Source organism: Castor canadensis, chromosome 10 (genome assembly GCF_047511655.1).
Source record: "Castor canadensis chromosome 10, mCasCan1.hap1v2, whole genome shotgun sequence".
Lineage (NCBI taxonomy): Eukaryota > Metazoa > Chordata > Mammalia > Rodentia > Castoridae > Castor > Castor canadensis.
In genome coordinates, this window is record NC_133395.1 from 128,645,534 (window position 1) to 128,663,816 (window position 18,283).

Consider the following 18,283-nt stretch of genomic DNA (forward strand, 5'->3'; position numbering starts at 1 on the left):
CTCAGAGGTGCCAGGCCTATAAAAGCCAGGACAACCCATTTTTGTGGGCAGGGAAGAGGGGCTCATTCAATAGCTAACACCTCTAGAAATAAATAAGCAATATACTTTTTATACCCACGGTTTACTTTCAACATCAAATTTATGTAGAAAAGAAAGAGGCTGCCCTTTCAAAGAAAAAAAAAGTCAGCAGATCAAAAGCATCATTAATCACTGTCTCTTTTAAATTAAAAGGTTCGCAAAAAGGTGGGCACAGAACCAACGTGGGAAACAAATCACTCCCCATGCTGAGTGAGGGTCAGAGTCTAAATGGAGAGTCCTCGGTATTTACCCAGCTCATCTCCTGTGTAATGGATTTGAAGAACAGATTTCCGCTGGGGCTCTGCTAATTTGAGCCTTGGCTTTTGCTTTTTCAAAATGACGCTTAGGTGGTTACTGTAGGATAGCGACTGGTTGTAGTATAAACCTTGCAACTGTTCTCTTAGTAAGGTCCTCACCTTCATAATTTGACCCACATCTGGAGCCCCAGAGAAGGTTCTCTATTAGTAAGCTGAAGTCTGATGCTCAGGGTAGCTGAAGGGTGCCATTTTGAAAATGGCTACCTTTGGAAAACAGATGTAAAACCTGTCATTAGTAATACACCTGAAAAAGGACTTCTCACACAGTGGCTAGAAGAGGTTAAGGGGTCCCAAAAGGGGTTCATGTACAATCAGGAGCATCTCAGCCAGGAGTGTCCAGGGCCAGTGTGTTTCCATCCCACTGCTCATGAACACACCTTTCTCCTCACCAGCACTGGTCAGAGTAAGGCAGATGCAAGGAGATAAACATGGGGCTTTCTGCCACGTACCTACCCAGAGGAACCATCCTCTAAGGAGCCAGCATTCCCAGCCAGTGCCACACCTGCCAGGGATTTATATATGTTTAAAACAAAAACAGAACAATAAAACGGAATCAGGAACTCAGGACATAGCAACAGCTGCTGGGAGGGGCTAAAACAGTCAGGATTTGGGGGATTGGGTTTCTCTTGTTCTTTTGTGAGTTATCTCAAACTTCGCTGTCTTCTCAGTCTGGGATCTATTTTAAAATATTCATGATCTTCTGGAATGCCTGTAACTATAAGGAGAAATTCCCCCCAGTCATCACTCACAACTTATGTGAATCTAAAAATTTCTGTTCACTTTTCTCTTGGTTTTTGGTTTTTTGTTCATTTGTTTGTTTGTTTGTTTTGGTGGTACTGAGGTGTAAACTCAGAGCCTCCCACTTGCTAGGCAGTTGTTCTACCACTTGAGCCATGCCCCCAGCCCTTTTTTGCATTTAGCTATTTTTTAGACGGGGTCTCACACTTTTGCTGAAGGCCAGCCTCAGAACTCAATCCTCCTACCTCCACCTCCCATAGCTGGAACCACAGACATGTGCTATCATGCCTAGTCTATTGATTGAGATGGGGTTTTGCTAAATTTTTGTCAGGACAGCCTTGAATCACGATCCTCCTGATCTGTCTCCCGAATCGCTGGGATTATAGATGTGAGCCACTTTGCCTGGCTTCCTCTGCTTTTATAGGAACAAATCTTATACCTCTAATCCTAGATACTTGATAAACTGAGATTGGGAGTATTGAGGTTGAGGGCCAGACTGGGCAAAACTTTGTGAGACACCCCTGCCCACAAATAACCAGGGCAAAAGGGACTTGGAGGTGTGACTCAAGCGGTAGAACACCTGCTTTGCAAATGTGAAGCCCTGAGTTCAAATCCCAGACCCACAGAAAACATATTTGTGTTGGAAAGAACAACTGGAGATAACATAACTTGTACATTTAAAGTGTTGATAATGTGTACATAATAATGACATATACCATTTTTTGAGCATTTACTATACGCTGGTGCAGAGCTAAGTGCTTCACACACCTTTCTAAACTTGCCCCTCTCAACAACACAGAGCATGTTCTAATTGTTTTTGATTTAAAGTTGAGGACAGTGAGGCCAAGATCATGGGGACTGCCCAGTAGGTGCTTACCCAGTGCCTCTTACGCTTGACAGGTAACTATCTAACCCTCAGCACCTGCGATGGAGACCCAGCTCAAGTCCATAGCAAAGTAGACATTTCTAGTTCTTTTCCAAATTTACACTTGCCTTCCTTCCTTACCACCAGAATCTCAATTCTGTTTGGGCAACAACATGCTCAAATTGTTCAATTAAAGTCACGGCTCTCATCCCTGGAAGCAGCCATACAACAGCCTTGGCTGATGAGACAGAGACATTCCAGGGAAGAACATTGATGCCCGAACGGTAAGGCAAATGCAGTTAACATAGATCTCATTTTTAAAAGCAGTGAAATCTGTGTGTGTGTGTGCAAGCGGTTCTCTTTGTCCTTTGCTCTTTTACTTCCTCCCTGCCTAGAGCATGTCTTTGATGTCTAGATGTACAAAGGACAACTTTGTGACCACTAGAACAAAAGCTATGAGCTGAAGATGGTGGGTGGAAAACCAAGAGTGTACTCAGACTCTTGGTACCTGAACCTGCCCTAGGGGGCCTGCTCCCAGACTTTTTATTTTGTTAAACAGAATACTGCTCTCTCCCAATTGACTAAGCCAGAGGACTACATACTGCATCTAGAAGCCAAACCTGAAGCCCGTTTTCATGAAGTTTTATTGGGACACAGTCACATCCCATCATTTCAGTACAGTCAATGGCTGCTATCCTGCCTCAATAGCAGAGCTGGGCATTTGAGACAGAGACTGTAGATAGCCTGCAGTGCTTGAAATATTCACTCAGTCCCTTTCCCACCCCCCATCCCCCAAAATTTACCAATCTCTGGATGAAATCACTGTTCTGTTCAATGTACCTGTGTTCCATCCTAATTAAATAAAACACAGCCATCATGGAGAATGTCCAGTAAGGAAAGAATAAAATGGTTCATCTCCCTTCCGGGTCAATGTTAACAACTATGTATGTTAAGTCTTACCACACACCAGATCCTGGAGTACCTACTCTTCCTGACCTTCTAGAAACTTGCTACTTCTGTAGAAATGCTAAAAGAATAGTTTCAGAAATAATCACTTATAATGTAAGTACCAGAGGAAAATTCAGGGCCTAATTTAATCTGAAAGAGAGAAATCATCTCTGAGAAAATGATGGTGACCCATGTTTCCACATAAAGCTGTTCTACAAACCCACTTCTACCACACAGAAACTATGCCTCAGTATAGACGTGGCCACTTCTCAAAGGGCCACTTCCAAACTAATTAATAATAACAAGGTTGAGCATACTCAAAGAAACCCCAGAATACAAGATGGCATCTATCTAGAAAAATCCTATTTTGTGAACTTAACATTTCCATATGACCTTGATTTGTAAGTCCAAAGAGTTATGGGGAAGAACTTGGGCATCTAGAGCTAATAAAGAATGTAACTGCATTGGTGCCCCTAAGATCGAGCTCCCCCAGGGCTTATCACTTTATCATGGATACCAAACATCTGGAAACATGCCCTGGAATGACATCTAGAAAGACAAGATTATTACACTCTTTCTGGAAAGCTAAACAAAAGTGATGGTTTTCAAAACACATCAATTCCCAAGACCCATGGAGTATGTATGGTCAACTGCCAACAAATGTAAAACCCATATCCAAAATGCAGTCAAATGAGGATGAGAAATGCAAGACCCATAAAATCTTGACATCAGGGATGGAGAGCCACGAATGGGCTTTTAGAGACAAGTTCAATTCTGCAGTCTAAGAACTCTGACAGCATTGGCCCTTAGAGATCTGACTGTATTCCCTAATTGCTTTGGCACCTGTCCCTCATTCCTCTTGAGCAGGATTGCTGAATACTGTACTGGAAGGGTGGAGAGATCCCAAAGCTCTCATCAGCAGCTTTCTGCTCTGGATTTCCAAACACAAAGCTTCTCTTTCTATGGTTATCCTCTAGTCTGGCTGGAGGTAAGAATTAGGTGATTGATAACTGTTTCATTGACACTCTGAGCAGTATAAACCATAACAGTTACTGAGTGCTCAGTGTGCATTAGGCCCTTTCTATACTGTTACGTTCAGTATTGTACTTGATTCTCACAGTAGTCTGTTTTAAACAAGTATCACGTCTCTATGTTACCGACAAGGAAGAGCAGCTCAGAATGGTCAAGGAGCTTGCGTAAGATCCCATGGCTAGAAGGATGCAGAGCTAGGATGCACATGCAGCCCCTCGGACTCACAGCCTGCACTCGTACACATTCAAATGCTCCAGACCCAGGTTTCAGACAAGTCCTGCTCTGCTCTGCGAGGTGCTAGCTACCACGCCAGGAATCTAGAGATGTTTTAAGAAGGAAACAAAGAGAAAACAATAAATTCTGCCATCTTTTTTCTCTCAAGAAATTTCTAGACTGCTTCTCTTTGGCCTCACAATTTTGGCCAAAAGCAACAGTATGTGTCAGATGTACTGAGTACATTCTTAGCACTGTGCCAGGAACTGCTACAGGTGATCTCATAAGAAATCAGAGGTGGGGGTAAGATAAAGCATAAGAGGTAAGAAAGCAAAGTGAGGATGTCAAAAACCTAAGAACTGAAAAACAGACTGGCTCTGAGTAGCAGAAATCCCTAGGTACTAAGCTCTGAGGCAAATCCATTACCAGATCCAGCTCACCCACTGCTATACTCCCTCCACACTAGTGCACAGCCACACAGCTGCTCCTACAGCCAACTACAGGGCTTCCTCTAAGGGAACCAGCCAGAACGGAGACAAAGACACCAAAGCAACTAACTGGTTGGTCCTATAATCTGTCTCTCTCATACACAAGGAGGCACAGACAGAAAATACAGGACACTGTAGGACAGGAACAGGCACAGGCTTCCAAGCTAGCTGCTGTCCTGATAGTCATTTGCTTGCTAATGGTGGGGCTGGTGACGTACACCAACAGGCATGAGCGGGCTGATGACAATATGAAGGAACTGAGAACAAAATGGCAAACACCGGGTAAGGACAAACCTCATCAGAACCTAGGGGGAGGTGGGGAAGCCAACACAGGTCCGGTTCCAGGCAGCAAAAGGTAGGAGCTCGTTCATAGGTACCTCAGGAACCAGGTGAGTTGCCAGAGTTAAGAGCAAGGCTCGACATTGCAAGAGGTCATGGAGAGCAAAACACTGGGATATCACCTCTACCTACAAGCAGGCAGAGTGCAGGGGTACTTGGTTCTGAAATCCATCAAATTGGTTCAGGCTGTGAGGCCAGATGCAGAGACACATCAGCAAGCAAAGAAGTAAGGCTGACAGTAGCATGTATCATCCTGGATATGGGACAATCATGGAGGAGGGTGAAAGAGGCACCAGCTCATGACTCACAACCAAAGAGGTTCACAGTTTTGGACTCCAGATGCTCTTTCCAAATCAGGTTTAACCTTCAGCCATAGGTACACAATCACAGGATTGAACTTGATTCTTCATCAAAGAACTTTAAGTTGGCTCTCACAGCCATAAATGCATCAGAAGTGATATTTGGATTTTTGTGAGTCATGCTATACTGCATTATATGTTGTGTGTATGAAGACATATGCTTATCCTATGTTTATAATATATAATGCATTCATGTGTGTGCTTATTTATAGTAAGCATCAAAAAGATGTCATACATTTTATAACCCTGTTTTGTCTTTACATTACATAGTGATGTGTCCTGACCTTGGAAGTAAGACAACCAGCAATCCTGACTTCTGAGTGGCTCTCAACAAAGGTGTATGTGAAAAAGAGATTTGATGTTAGAAAATCATATAGTTAATCAGATGGAAGACAATCCAAAAACAAAAAAAAACAAAAAACAAAAAAACTAAAGGAGAAGGACTTAAGATCCAGAGTTCTAGAATCATCAGAGGCTACAGGAAGACATAGAATCCTGTCCACATGGGCTTGTGCACAGACCTGCTGATGTGAAGGACAAGGTCATGGACTGAAAGCAAGAAGAGAGACACAGATTGCAAAAGACACAATAGAAAGGGTGGTAAAATTATGTCAGACAAAAGAGGATGAACAAGGTGAACATTCTCACTTCAGGTAGACAGGGCTCACAGATTGCTTAAAACTGTCTCTGTGTTAATGATTATAAAATTATTTCAGCTTCTAAGGTGAGCATCAGCCAGATGAAGGAGGTAGAAAATAATTCCAAACGTCAGATACAGCATTGCGAGGTGCTGAACACCTGGCAAAACCATTTCAGAGAATTCAGTAGGCAATGTAAGCGTCAGAGGACCAGGAAAGATGGACAAGTGGATGTGGTGTAACAGAGAACCCCTCCACACATGCTGAGCCAAGAAATTGACCCTGATTTTCTTTCCTACCACACCAAAGGAGCCAGAGAGAGAAAACAATCTCCTTACCATTACTCTGAGAAGAACAAGTAACCAGGCAACAACCAACATGGCTTTCTGGACACAAGTCACACAGGCCCTCCAACAGAGTGAAAAGGCGGTAGATAAAGGGGAAATGAGAGATGTAATCTTATGGACTTCTGTTAGTCCCCTCATTCTGTCCCTTGTGACATTCCCATCAAAGGACCAGGAAAATGCAAGGAGGCATGCCACACCCAATGGGCAGTTATCACTGGTGCCCTGTCAACCTGAGGACATGGAACAAGTGATGATCCACAGGTGTCCACCTACCCAAGAGGATTATTTAATATCTCTATCAGTGAGAACCAATAGAGCTTCCTGTGCCCAGTGAGCCAGCCTGCAATCAAATTCCAGGGTCTCCCTATCACTAGTCCGTATCACTACTTCTCTTATTATCCAAGGTGTAGTCCTGTGGTTCATCTCGGCAGAATGAAGACAAAAATCTGGGAAGTTAACAGAAAGCAGACAGATGGAAACTCGCTCTGCAGCCCCATCTCCCGACAGGCCCCTCCCAGGCTCACCGCTACTCAGAGTGGATTCTTGCTTTTTCATTTCATGGCACCTGACAATGCGTACAAAACTTCTAGGAAGGTGGCACAAACGCAACAGTTCCAGGAAACCGCAAATGCTTACTCAGCTGCAGGGATGCAAAGAAACTCTCAGTCTGGAATCAGTGCACAGGGTCTGCAATTGCAAAAGCCACCTCCAACAGACAAACTTTGACAGATCCAGTTCAGAATGTTATCTTGCACACTCCACGTTCTCAAGAAGCAGGTGGCCCCAATGCAAAATTGCCAGGAAACAAACAAATTATTTCTCAAAGTCCCCGGGAAAGTAATGAGATCACTCAACTAGGCAGAAAAAAAAAAAGAGAGACCACCAAACTCAACTTAATGTGCATTCATCTAGACCTGAATTAGCAATAAAATCCCACTATAAAAAGGATTTTTCAAAATGTTAGGTTCAAGAATATAAGCACATTGTTCCATCGTGAGAAAGCCAGTTGATTCAGTTTTATTACTTAACTCCTCCCTCCCCCAAATAAGCCCTCACTATAAACATTTACACGTTTTCATCTCAGCATTACAGCTAAACAATATTCATTAAGAATCCCGCCAAAGTGCAACATGTAAGTAAATCAAACCTTTGATGCTCTATTTTGCAAATTTCATGGGCCACTAGGGATAATTAAAAGGGCAATTATACAAAGTTGGTGCAGTTTTGAGAAACAAATGACATTTTCTGCTTTAAAGCACTTGATAATTTGATATTTTGCTATTAGGGCCATCATGTGTACTTTTACAGACAGGCAGCCAAATAAACAATAAATGTTCCTTAACAGCCTTTAATGATTGGTTTTGCCCACAAATATCACTCACCATTCCAGTCCATAAATCATATGCTAAGAGATTAAGGTAAAGATAATGAAAAAGTATGAGAAGTCATTAAGTGAGAGGAAAAAAAAAAGTAAGATTAAAAGCGTTGATTTCTTCTGTGCTTTTTGCAAAAACACCTAGCAGAGTCTGAACTAGGAGTGTTGGAGTGGGCTCGGTTTGTCACTGTGTTTAACCACCGCTCCAAAGCCAGCAAAGTACATTATGGCTCATGAAAAATACAGCAAAGAAACTGCCAGTGGCAGAAGCATTTAACTTCCTTGTTAGCAGCCTCCCCCAAGTGGCCCTTTTTTCACCAGCAAGTTGTTTATTATGTTCGGTGCCAGGCAAAACTGATTAAATGGGGCTCTTAAGAATCAAAGCGTTATAAATTCATGGAAATACAGCAAGCAATAAATTCCATGGAATTAAAAGCTTACTAGTGCTATTAGCATTTCAGGGTGTTTGAATTGTTAATACTGATGTGCAAAAATGATGTCCTTCTAAGACAAGGCAGACCAAGATACCACCACGTGAGCTGCTCTAAAAATTTTTTTTAAATAAAGGTGTTATTGGGACTTGGCCATGGTGAGACCCATCTAAATGGAAGAGGGGGGGTAATTACTTCCAAAATTCTCATTTATCCTAAAAAGTCAATCCCACCTCTGAAGAGAGAATGTGCCAAATAAAGGTTTACATCCAGGAGGAAAACAAGCGTAAAAATATTATGCAAAGGATTTATGCTCAGAATGAATAGAAATTCTGTCTTAACAACTAAGAGGGATGAGAGTTTTATCCTGTAACCCGGTCTTAGAAAGGATGGGGTCCAATGTGACTGGGTTGTGACAGGGCAAATAACATTAGCTCAGACCCCTCAAAAAAATATATATATATATCTCAAGAGGGCAAAGAAGCATTGGTGAGGTGGCAGATAAATGTCCCTGGTTTGTCATGCATCTTCAGCTCTTTCTGAAAGTATGTAAAGTGTTATTCTAAAGTGACAGGGGATGAAAAAAATCAATCACACCATTAGGCAAGTGATATCCTCCCTTACAAGTACAAGATATGAACCAGTAATTCTGCGCCCTTCTACTTAAATACGTCTTTCCAATAGAAATCTACCTCTGAATCTTCAGTAGTCAAACACAAACACAGAGAGGGAGAGAGAAAGAAAAAAAAAAGGAATATTTCTTAAAGACTTAACATTTGTTGGGCAAAAAAATGTGTGAGGATAATTCTACTTTGAAAAGAAAGAATTACTGCCCACAAATTCTGTGTGATCATTTGAAAACACAATTTAGGAAAAAACACATTCTAAATTTGGAAATACCAAAAAATCAGAGGAAGAAAAGCTATTCAACTCTTTTAATCCAGAAAGATATCCAAAACACCTCTTCATCCACCCCAGAGATGGTCAAAAAAACTATTTTTGAACAAATCAAGAAAGCTTAATTCCTTTGATCAAAGAGCCCCATGTGTAATAGAATCTACTGGTGGATCACAGATACATGTGATTATCTCTGGGGCTATGTTCCACATGTGGATATAACATTTGTAGTCACTGAGGCTGTCTGCTGCTTCCCACAGAGAGACAGAGCCTGCTCATGTACCAAAAAATAGAAAGGAGACAAAGAGGAAAAACCTTACAGACAGAAACTCATATCCATTAATGTGCTTTCAACAGGCTTAAGCCCAAAGCCATGTATTGTTACTGGAGCAACATCTTACAGGGTGGCTGAACTGTTAAAACTGTTGTTCAGAAATGATTCTGCCCCTAAGGCAAGACCTACTATGTGTACAAAATTGACAGGGGAGAAGAACAGAGATGAGACGTTGCTCTCGTACTCATAAAAGCTTAAGAGTCTCGCTGGGGAAATAATGAATTATAAAGCACCCATCATATATTTTATATTGGGAATCAAAAGATTCTTAAAAGACAGGTTCTCAATCCATTGGGATTTTAGAGTGACTTTAAGATAAGACAGGCACTCCCAAAACAACCAGTGAACAAGGCAGTATTAACATTCTATGCACACAGAATAATGGGGGTGGAGGTGCACCAGAACCACCAAGTGCATGACAGTGGAGAGTAAGACATTGCTAGATTACTGGAGAAATTTGACTTGATGATGAAAATTCGATGTATAATTTTCTCTGCATCACTGATGGGTCAAATTCACTGTCTGCATGAGACTCAATATAGAACTAGATCAAGAAGCAAAGCCAGTACACTCCTGGCCATATTAGTTCTTTGGTCCTTGTAAGATACAGTTGGCCCTCCGAATTTGCAGATATAACCAACCGTGGGCCAAAATTGTATTTTTAAAAAAATTACATCTCTATCAAACACATCATACTTTCTTGTCACTATTTCCTAAACAATATGGTATAACAAGTGTTTATACAGCATTAACATTGTAGTCAGTATTATAAATCATTTAGAGATGAGTTGCAACATTAGGCAGTTATCTACATGTTACATGTAAACATGACATCATTTTATCTCAGAGACCTGAGCATCCTTTGGTTTTGGTGTCCTCAGGGATCCTGGACCCATCTCCCACAGAGACTAGAAGGAGGGATGACTGTACTGGGGCAGGCACCAAGAGCAGTATGTAACCTGAGTTACGAGAGAGAAGACCTGGTAGCTTCTGTGCCAGTGTCCCATGGTCACCACAGTCCTTTCTCCAGGCTTCTCGTGTAGGTCTCTAGCCCTATGTCTCCCTTCAAAACTAGAAATTCCACACTCAGTCTCATTCTTTGATGTTCATGAGCTGTGGTCAGATGTTATGCCCAAAAGATACACTGACATTGTCACCTTTTGATAACTAATTAGGGAGAAGCACTACGTCCCCTAGTTTGGGTTTATTTTCCAACTGGAGTGAGTATGGTGTTCACGCAGCTCAAGTAAATCTTCCCTATGTCTCTGCTGAATCTCTTCAAGTGTAGTGTATTTTCCAGAACTGCTCAGTTCTGGTTCATTTCTGGATCTGCAGAGAGCAGCATCATGACCATGATCCGCCACCACAGGGAAGAGGGGACATCGTTTGACACGTCGCACCAGCTGAGCCTCCTCGCTTCCCATTGAGTCACACAACTGTGCGCAGATCCCCTGGACTCTGTGTCCTCACAGCTCACCTAAAAGTGCCAAGATTCAGGCTTGCACAGAACAAAAAAAAAAAAGCCCCTTAGTCCCCAAACTGGAACACAGGCTCAAGGTCAGTTTCCAAGAAATACCTGCACCAAGGTGCTGGGAAGGGGCAGGTCTGGGGAACAATCAAATGGTAATTTGCTTTTCATTGCCACTGTCCTCCTTCATACACATCTGGCTTATGTGACTCGGAGTCATATGACCTAATATCACTATAACAAGATTTGACTGCAACCTCTAAATACACACCCAGGCCCTCACCCTTCCTCTTTCCTACCTCGGCCATAAATCAAGCTGCTTTCTTCCCTCCTGTAATCCCCTTGTCCTTGTCAGGACTACTGTACTGTATTTTTCAGCACAAAAGTTGGCTGATATTTTCCTACCGTGCCCACCCCCAGCTCCCCCCTGCCCCAGCAGCCCTCCTTGAATATAGCCCTAGGCTGCCTCCATTCTCTCCTGGGAACAAAGTTTCTGATGACAAAGTCTGTCCTCGAATATACACCCTGTGCTAATGGGGGTACCTGCTCCATTACAGGGCAGGAATTAGGCAGCCCAGACAATGAGCAAGACAGAGAAGGGACAGAGTAAATAACAATAGAGGATAGTACAGAAATACCTGCCAAATGAATGGCAAATGAATAAAATGCTCTGTTGTGCTGAGTGCCACTGATTGCCCTCGAAGGGGCAGAGTGCTTACTTAGCATGCATGAGGTCCTGGGTCCAGTACCCAGGACCAGAGGGACAAGACAGCACCAGAACCATTTGCAGACACATAAATAAAACTGGGTAATTCAAATTCTCTGCTCATGCCCTTTTTGTCCTGGAATGGCTGAGCTCAATTCAACTCCTACCTAACAGCTGTGAAGAACCCAGCTCTTCATAAGAAGATCCAGGGTCAACAATCTGACTTTTGCTATGTTTATTTTTTGCTAGTTTTCATAGAGATTTCTGCTCATTTTCCCAGGTAGAGCTGGGCTTTACCTGGCAACAATCTCTTGCGTCTATTATTTCATATCTACGGGGATTTCCACACTAGCACTGGTGTCCCCTCCAGCATAGTCAGAATTCCCTGAGATTGCAGAAATATTATATGTGCCCTGCTGTTTCTAGGCCTAGAGAACTGGGCAGACAGTAGGTGCTCAGGTTTATCAATCTGAACCACAATGAAAACAGGAAGCAGAAAATAGAGGTATGTTGAAGGTCAACCCTCAGGGCACGTCACCTTATAAAGGTCCTTAGTTAAACTTCTTAGGAGGAATAAGGTCCTCAGAAGTATGTGACTTAAGGCCACCCTTGGAAGCCAGGATAAGAAGATGCAACCTGTGAGTCCTGGAAGGGTCCTCAATACCAGGAAGGAAGACACTCTAGAAACAGGTCAACTCAGAAGAAAACAGATGAGAAAGGTACAGACAGGTCTGAGGCTAAGAGGAAACAGGTCTATGTCTGAGCCATTCACTTACCTCATTAGATAAAGCCCCTTTTTGCCTAAGCCAGCATGGGCTGTGCTTTACAACATACACGTAAAAAATATTCTCAGTGATGCACTGATTAAGGAGGTCAAGAAAAAGAATGATCATCACAGAGAACAAGGTGCACAGACTCAGGATTAAGAGCGGGAGACTGGTGCTGAATGGACAGTTTCTTATCGCTGGGCTTTGAAATCAATCAGCAAACTTATCTGATTTTCACTTTTACTAAAAGCAAGGATTTAAAAAGAGACATCATCAAGACCAGTATCTAATCAATTTCGGGGGACTCACTGCCCTTTTGGTACTAATACTTTGTTCTTGGATGCTGTACAAGAACATGTAGATATTCATGATCAAACACAAGATTCTATCCCGAGTTTTTCTTCCCCCAAACAACCAGTGTTACCAGTTTCTCACCTCTGTCTTTGAAAATGTTTATGTACACATATAAAATAATATATGTTTGCATGGATATTTCTTTTATTCTTCACATCTATTCCAATAGTAGTATATAAACTCACTTGTCACCTACCAATACATACTGGAGATATTTCCACCTCAGAACATATAGGTCCATGTTCTTTTTTTTTAATAGCTGCAAAGTGTCACTCACTCTACCCCAGAGATGGACCTTAACTGAACAATTCCCTTTTGATACATATTTCAGGAATTTCTTTGCTTTTGCTGCCACTGACCATGTTGCAGTGAAATTCCTGTGCACAGGCCTTGATCATCTGGGTGGGTATCAATGTTAGAAGCAACAGTCAATTTTTTCCTACTGCATTTGTGAACTAAAAAGGCAATAATCTGTTGGAAAAATGAATCCCCATTACCTTTTCAAGTGCCCTGCACCTGGGCTTCCCTTTTCCCAGCATTTCTCTGACAGGGCAGGAGGAGCTGTCCTTGACAGAGAATGAAACAACCCAGGGAGAGAGGCACAATTCTGGAATATCAGCTGAGGTCCACTCTCACCGAACCTAACAACCAGGTGAAATATTTTCATCACACACTGTTGCAAAATCCTGCATTTTACAGACTTGGTGGAAAATCATTTGAAGCTACGTCTAATGGCATAGATGAGGTTTGGGTATGTGTTCCACCCTGCTATAGTCACACATGGCAAAGCAATCACTTGCCTGTGTCCCCGGGAGACTGGGGGAGTCCCCCATCTTCTCATGCTTTTCCCTTTTTCATTTTTCTCATCCTTTCCTACCTTCAACATACCCTAGGGCATTCTTTCAGCCTGTTTTCATTCAGTCTAATTATTTTTTAACTTTAAATAATAAAATAACTTTGACATTTCCATTTGTAGTTACACTGTACTTATTTACACAAATAATGGGTAGACACAGCACAAATTAACCAGCCAGAAAAATCAGTAAATGCCAAAAAAGCCAATGATGAAAAAGAAATCCAGCCACTGCATTACCAAACACATTTATTTTCATAAGCAATTTTTGCAGACTTGAGAAAACGTATGGAACAGTGACATTTGGCTCCTTTCTATCATATTATCCTTCCTGAGCTACAGGGTTACTTTCTTTCATGGTCTCCAGTGATGATGTTTTCTGAACAAAATATCAAGATGCATAGAAAGGTAAAGTTTGTAAACACGAGGTTCATAGGGTAGTCTACGAATTCAGTTTTGTTATTACATGGAAATTTTTGAGCTTTCTGGTTATAGAAGAGAAAAATAAATGCAAAAGTACTGTCCTGAGAAATCTGAAATATGTTCAACCCAATCTCATTGTCTTTCTACTCCATGTTAGGTTTCAATGACATCTCCATCTGTAGATGTTTACATCAGAAATCTAGGTGGCAGGATGTAGATCAGCGGTAGAGCACTTGCCAACCATGGATAAGTCCCTGGGTTCAATACCTACCACTATAAAAAAAAAAAAGACAAAAAAGAAAGAAATCTAGGGCCTGCTGTGATGGTACATGCCTATAATCCCAGCTACTCAGAGGCAGAGATAGGTGGTCCACAGTCCAAGACCACATCAGGTAAAAGCATGAGACCCTACCTGAAAAGTATAACAAAAAAAGCAAATGGACTGGGATGTAGCTTATGTGGTAGAGCACTTGCCAAGCAGGAAGCTCTGACTTCAATCCCAAGTAATGACTTGAAAGAGAGAGAGAGAAGGAGAGGGAGAGGGTGAGAGAGACAGAGGGAAGGAAGGAAGGGAGGGAGGGGGGAGGCAGAGAGGGGAGAGAGGGAGGAGGAGAGAGGGAGGGAGAGAGAGAGGGAAGAAAGAAGACATCAATGTCATCTTTAACAACTCCTCATTCTCATAACCCTACTGGATCCACCAAAGAGAACTGCCTAATTTTAACTCCTAAGCATCTCTGAAGGACTTCCCCTTCCTTGTCCACCCACCACAACCATTACAGTCCAAATTACTGTCACCTGTAGCTTCGCCTTCTCTAAAACCTTCTTGCCACATTCATCTATCCATCCTAGACTTCTGTTTCCTCCACACACACTAGGCATTGGCCACACAGGCCTTCTCTATCCTCTTCGTGGGTGCTACACACATTCCCACCTTGTGGACTTGAACCTGCCCTTGCTGCTACATGGAATGCCCTGTCCTGAGCCCTTGCACTTCTGGCTCCTTCATTTTCCCTTCCCCCAATAGTCTGCCAGCCTAGCACAGGCTCTCCCCTCTCAGCCACTCTATTATCAGGCTGTCTTAGTGGACTGCCTAGCAAATGATACCTGACACTGCTCCTATTTATTTGCTTACTGTCTCCCTCCATGAGGCCACAAGGGGAAAATCATCCTGTCTCCTACAGGGCTGTATCCTCAGCACCCTGAATTGTGTCTGACCCGCAGCAAGATGAGACGGGCTGCCAGTAAGCGCAGTAAGCCCTCCCCTTCTTCTATGCACATGTCCACCAAGAGGTCGAATGTCTTCCTCCAGCCTGTGCATGTGAGCTGGCCAGATGACAAGCTATGGCAAATGTAAGTTAATGGAAGTGGTGCACAGTCAGGTCTCGACATAGCCTGGACACTTCCTCTTTCACCCCACATCATCAGGCTGGAGAAGCCCACCTGCCAGTTGCATGTGCGTAACCAGCTTGGCTGTTCCAGTCCCAGCTAAGTTTCCAACCAAAACACAGTCCTTTGAGTGACCTGAGCCACCTCCACACGGAACAGAGAGGAATTCTCCTCTGCCATGCCTGGTGCAAAGGGAAGACTCTTGTGGCAATAGTTGTTGCTTTAAGCCACCAAGTTTCAGGGCAGGTCATGAAGCAACAATAAGTTAGCAAAGCGGAGGTGGCCACTGCTTGGTGAGAATCAATGAATGCCTGCCTACCAGTTCTCTGCTATAGCCCCTTCTCCTCCCCTCCCGACATTAACTCTTCAGTGTAATTTTCCCAAGATGCAAAACTGATCACCCCACAGGAGATATCCCCTATTAAAAACGAAAAAAAAGGTTTGAAAGTGTAGATCAGAACCCAGGCACAGTCTGCCCACAACCTTTCCCACAGGCCTGTCATGTTTGGCATGTGCCCTGACAACGTCTACACCAGGCTGTGTTCAGTTCCTTCAACATGCCACAGTGTGTCCCAGAGTGGGGGATGTGGTTCCTCACTTACCCTCCTCCCTTCCTCCTTTTAACATCTCATTTTAATCATCACTAGCCCCTAGTATTCTGCAGTTGGGCAAATCCCCCAACTGTAGGTTCTCAAAAGTCTATGAACCTCATCTTGTAGCCCTCATTAGATCAACTTTTTATCAGTACCCCATTGGTCTCTAAGCTCCATGAGACCCCAGTTGTGTCCTCTGGTTCACTACCATGATCTTGGGAGAGGACAATGGCACTGGCACAGAGGAAAGCTCCGGTATATGTAGAAAGAGTGAATAAGGGAGTAATGTGACCACGGAGTGACAATGTGACCCCAAGCCTGCTGGGTGGGTAGCTGCCTCCTTTCTGTGTCTAGGCTTCCTTCCTCTGGGGAAGATGGCAGCATTGCCTAACCCAGAAAAATAGGGGCTTTTTAAAAGTTTAAGTGAAATAACACATGAGGAAGTTTAGCAGGGCATGATACACACACACAGCAAACATTCAATAATAAGCTATTATCATCACTATCATTCACTATTATTTCTGTTCTTCACAGTAAGAAAAGTCTTTAAAAAAAATCTTCTACGTAATAGAAGATCTGTTTTATCATTTGTTTTAGGATGTTCTTTCATCTTCCCCTTGGTTCTAAGCACAGAACCCTGGATATTCTTCTAGACAAAGATGGTTTACGGCATCTCACTGCCAAGCTGGCCACTGAGACAAAATACCCATGCTGCCCCACCAAGGCCCAACAGAGAGCTGAACACAGGAAACAGCAATCTGAGTGAGCTGATTGAACAAATCCTCAACAGCAGTGTAACAATTAATACCCAGACCCCTTTTTAAATCTCTTTGTGGCAACTAATGAAAATCATTGTGACCCTTAGTAAAAACAGGAATTGGTCCTATTCTTCTAGAAAGTACTTTGGGAACATTGCAAAATTTCAATGTATGTTTTTCAAATGCAAACACAAAAATGCTCTTTACCCAGCATTTCCCATTCTGATAATCTGTTCCTACTCAGTACTTCTCAACTGGTGTAATCATGTCCCTCAGGGAACACTTGCCCATGTTTGGGACATTTTTGATTGTCATAAAGCGGGGGTTAGGGGGAAGGACTGCCACTGGCTTCTAGTGGGTAGAAGCCAGAGATGCTGCTAAACATCCTATAATACACAGCACTGCTTCCATGATAATTACCCAAGCCTGGCATGGTAGTGCACACGTGTAATTCCAGCACTTGAGAAGCTGAATCAGGGGGCCACAAGTTCAAGGCCATTCTGGGCTGCCTGCTGTCCTGCAAGTTCCAGGCCAGCCTGGCTATATAATGAGACCCCATCTCCAAAAACCAAGAGCAGGGATGTAGCTCATGTTAGAGCACTTGCCTAGCATGTGCAAGGCTATGGATTTGATCCCAAGCATCACAAATGAAAAAAAAAGTTTTTTTCAAAGAATGACCCAGCCCCAAATGTAAGCAATACAAAAGTGAGTTTGAAAAACTCTCATTTGGAAATAATCAAACAGGCTTGCAAAACTCTCTTCCCTGCCCTCTCCCTCCCTTTCCTCTCTCTTTCTCTCCTCCCCTCCCCTGTCCTCTCTTTTCCTCCCTCCCCTACCCCCCCCCCACACTCATACACATACACCTGACCTTGGATACAGTTTCTATGCACACTGCTCATGGGAGGTACTCTTGGGGCAAGAGTCTAGAGCTCTTTCTAGGTGGTCTCCATGAGTAAGTTCTACAGTAAGATGATGTTAGTCAATGACCAGCACGAACAGTCTGGTAAAGATTTCCAGGCTAAAGTTATGGAAATAGCCAAGATGCCCCACCACTGACGAATGGATTAAGAAAATGTGGTATCTATACACAATGGAATTCTATGCAGCCATGAAGAAGAACGAAATGTTATCATTCGCTGGTAAATGGATGGAACTGGAGAACATCATTCTGAGTGAGGTTAGCCTGGCCCAAAAGACCAAAAATCGTATGTTCTCCCTCATAAGTGGACATCAGATCAAGGGCAAACACAACAAGGGGATTGGACTTTGAGCACATGATAAAAGCGAGAGCACACAAGGGAGGGGTGAGGATAGGTAAGACACCTAAACAATTAGCTAGCATTTGTTGCCCTTAAGGCAGAGAAACTAAAGCAGATACTTAAAGCAACTGAGGCCAATAGGAAAAGGGGAACAGGTACTAGAGAAAAGGTTAGATTAAAAAGAATTAACCTAGAAGGTAACACACACGCACAGGAAATCAATGTGAGTCAATGCCCTGTATAGCTATCCTTATCTCAACCAGCAAAAACCCTTGGTCCTTCCTATTATGGCTTATACTCTCCCTACAACAAAATTA

At 42.9% G+C, this 18,283-nt stretch overlaps 1 protein-coding gene across 13 annotated transcripts in view; it reads right to left on the reverse strand.

Annotated features, from left to right (window-relative positions):
- The window catches only part of Foxp1 (forkhead box P1), a 414,133-nt gene that overhangs the window by 279,197 nt on the left and 116,653 nt on the right, over window positions 1–18,283 (reverse strand). The gene's annotated exons all lie outside the window — the stretch shown is intronic.